This window comes from Physcomitrium patens, chromosome 17 (genome assembly GCF_059467195.1).
Source record: "Physcomitrium patens ecotype Gransden chromosome 17, ASM5946719v1, whole genome shotgun sequence".
NCBI classification, from domain to species: Eukaryota; Viridiplantae; Streptophyta; class Bryopsida; order Funariales; family Funariaceae; genus Physcomitrium; species Physcomitrium patens.
The window spans coordinates 3,080,458-3,084,561 of record NC_143426.1 but is presented as its reverse complement, the minus strand read 5'-3'; positions in this window follow the sequence as shown (position 1 = coordinate 3,084,561).

Here is a 4,104-nt window from a genome sequence, read left to right as displayed (position 1 = left end):
ATTTAGCAGAGAGAATGAATCTGTGTTTGTGTGAAACACCGTAATGTGAAGTGCAGTTCTATGTGAAGAATTCCAGTGATTGAAATGAGGATAATTGTATGCTGAAAGCTGTGAGGGCGCAGTATTATAGTTAGAGATTATGAGGGTGAATATATTGGTGGAAATAGCAGTTATTGGTATGATTGAATTGCTGTAAGGAAGAGACCGATAAGGTGAAGGAAGAGATTATAGTTTCTTTGTGTGTTCAGATATTGAAAATAGAGACGATACATTTAGGAGGTAATTGATTGTATTACCCTAATATGAATGCTTAAGCAACTAATCATTCCCCATGTTCGAATCTCCCTATATGGATTTATTCCCATTAGATTAATTTGGAATAAGTAAAACGAGCAATCATAGTTACTCTTTCGAGTTTGCGAGGAATTGTACGACAACTTTTAAAGATCAAAAGATACAGCTAGAAAAAAAAACTTTTAAGGCCTACATCTTTTATAAAAAACTTATTACTTTTAGAATTCATGTGAAAGAGTTATAGGGAGTTGAAGGTAGTGCTTTCGAATCAAAGGTCGTAAATAAGTGATTTTATTCATAGTAATAGTTGGAGCCATATCTTAAGTTTTTGAATGAAAATTTGACTCAAACCTTTTTAAAAAGGTAAATTATTGTGTTGAAAAGCTAAATATATAAATTTTGTAGCATTTGAGTGCTTAATTTGTGAAATGTGAAGAAAATTGCATCCAGATATACAAAAACTAGGATTTGAAGCTATTGTTGGGATTTTGATGATATCTTAAGATTCGCAATGAATTTGTAGTTGAAATTTTTTGTGGTAGTTTTTAAAAGTATATTACTAATTCTTATAAAATTTGAATGTGTTTGAATAGTCTGATTGAAAGATATGAGTTGTTGAAGTTTTAAAATAATACCCCGTAAGGATATATAAGGATTTAAAAATTTTAATCATATTTTAGGTATTTTTAGAAACTTAAGACTTATATATTTGGTGTAATTGATCCTAAAAGTATTACACACACATATATATATATATATACAAACTTGGTCTTTCTTATCTCAAGACTTGATTAAGTAATTAGTGGCAACCAAGAGCCCAATGCTTTCTTGAGGCAAATTTTCTCTATTCCGAAAATGGATCTATTGTATGAATTGTTATGAAAGAATAAAAAAATTTATTAAAAAAGAGAATAAAGAAAAGTTATGAAAAAATTAAAAAAAACTTCTTTCTTGACTTCTAACTTTGAAGAAAGTAAATTATGAATATCAAAGGCCTATCATATTAATAATTGAAGTGAGTCCAATTGGAATAAGTTAGGTTCTTGGACAAGATGATAAATAAGGGAATAGATATTGTTAAGGACATGAATCTAAAAGCAAGAAAATCCTCAATACACTCTTATGTCACTGAAGAGAACTATAAAATCACTCAAAAGATGATGTAATATTAAATTAAAATAGCTATTGCCAAAAACAAGAAGTTTAGAAAGTCTTGAAACAAGACTAAGGACTAGAAAAGCATTTACAAGAGTGAAGAAGGCTTCACTATTGCCTCCATATGTACTCTTAATTAGGAGGTACATGACGATGTGCTATATGACCTCTAAAATATGTTGACTTTGCAAGACTTATATCTTAACTTGCAAGAAAAAATTTCTATATGTGCGTCACATAATTAACTTATTCCACAAGCTACCAATATATAGTTAGCTTGTTGACCAAGTTTCTAACCTATCAATCAATTACAAATATATGTAAAGTTAAAGAGCATCTATGAAGCTTTTAAGAAGCTTTTCTAAATGTCTTATGAACTTAATCTACTTTTATTTATTTTTATCTATTCCTACATAATTATATAGGTATTTACTAGAGTATCTATGTATGTTTGTAATATTACCTTCTTTTCTAGGAATAAGTTCCATGAGGAGCGATCTTCATATCTTGAAGAAGTCCAAGATGCGACCAATTATATATGTCACTTACTCTTATCTTTTCTTTCTTTGAAGATGGTTGATAGTCCCCCTCACCCATTGATAGTGTCCCATACCAGAGCAAGAAGACCACTCTAATATATAGTTGCTGTTGAGGCCTTCGTAACTTCTTTCAAATAAAATATTTAAAATACCATGAGAAATTGTTCCTACCTCTAATAAAATCACCAAACCTCAAGAGTCTCTTCTAAGGTCATGATACCAAATACGTTGTATCTTGCCATTTATTCAAAGAAGGACATGTCATTCTTGAAGATCTTCATCTCAATTTTGTTATCTTGAAGGTTGTGATAATCGTAATGTCTCGACTAGTAAATCTACAAATGAAAGCTCTTGATTTGAATCTATTAGTTGTTGATTTTCTATCTCCTTAGCATCACAAATATACAAAAGCTACAAAGAAAGATAAAAAGTAGAATGTTATCTTTCTTTGATCTTCCTTCTTTTATAGCAAAGATTTGCTATTCTTTATCTTCGTTTTGATCGATGTTATTGATGAAAGGCTTCAATTTTCTTTCCTAAATTTACAAGATTCTTTGATGGCTCCTATGTGCATTCACTAATAACATATCCACACTAATAAACAAGATATTCCAACCTATTTCGGTACCGCCTTAAATCTAAGACTTCTTCTACCTCAAACTCTTATTTATTATCTACTTCTACAGAAAGAAGTAATATTTATCTTCATTCTAAGATATTTATTATCTTATATGGCTCAAGAAGGGACATGATGTCATGTTGTGGTTCGACTACCATGTAAAAATAATGTGTTTATATATTCAATACATAATATATTAGACAATATGGTGAAAGCCATGTTAGTGGATTTTTGTTGATTATAGGATGTGGATAGATTACTACTTCAAAAAGAGAGTTTAAAAGGGCTTCTATTAGAAATTATATAACTTTATTTTCTTTTGATAGTAACATTGAAGTTAATCTTATTAGTAGGAACCTTTACATATTTAGAGTCACCTTTGTTAGATATTGGAGATCCTTAATGTCTTATTTTATTTATTTTATATGATATTTAGGACATATATTGTATAGATCTTGCATAGAAAAGAATTGGAGAAGGAATTTGGTAGCAAAAAATGTAGTTAGGGCACCCATATGAATGAATGGAGATGGATGATATAAATCTCCATTCCTATTGGTCAAAAATCATAACCAATGGCCTTCAAGGAGGCTGCCCGAGGCCATATTAGGAATTAGGATTACATTGTCGAATCATTCAAGCTTTTGGAGACTAAAGTCAGTAGATTCAAGATTCTGGCTATGGTTATGGTAAAAATTTTGAATCAATTGGAGTTTTTAGGAAGGAGATATAGGCGCTCAAAGTCGAGGTATCAATTTTGTACCTATTGTCACTCTTTTGGGTATAATGCTTACATACAAAAAGCAACAAAGGATCACTAACTGAGATTGGTAAGAATACTTTCTTGGCTATATTTTTGGTATACTATTTGATGGATTTTAATTTAGAATAAAGGAGATATTAGAGATTGAAATCAGTGCTTGTAAATCTAAGGGTAGTAAGTGACCTGATTCACTAGTGGTTGTATTTTGAGCTATATCTTGAGCAATTTGACAAGATTTTGGCTCAAAATTTCCAAGAATTTGTGTAATCATATTAATAAACTTTATATATAAATTTTGTGGTATTTGAATTTTGGATTTGTGAGATATGAAGAAAATAGTACTTAAGTACTTGTGAATTAGGGTTTGAAGCACTTGCTAGGATTTTTAGGATGCCATACAATTTGTAACAAATTTACATTTGAATTATATTTTAGTAGAGCTTAAGGATAAATTCTATATTATTTATAAATTTAAAAAAAAACTAAACGATTGGATCAAGGGATATGAATTTTTAAAGTATGAAAAGAAGAAAACCTTTGCAGAAAAAATATATTTTGAAGGGATTTTATTATAAATTGAGCATTTTATACAAAGTCAAGAGATTTTTTCGGAGTTAAAACTTTATATACATGTTGAAGATGGATATATAGAGCTATGGTTAAATTTTGATATAAAGATGAGTTTTTGAGAAGAGATTATGGATTTTCTTTGGAATTATTGAAAATCTAACTTA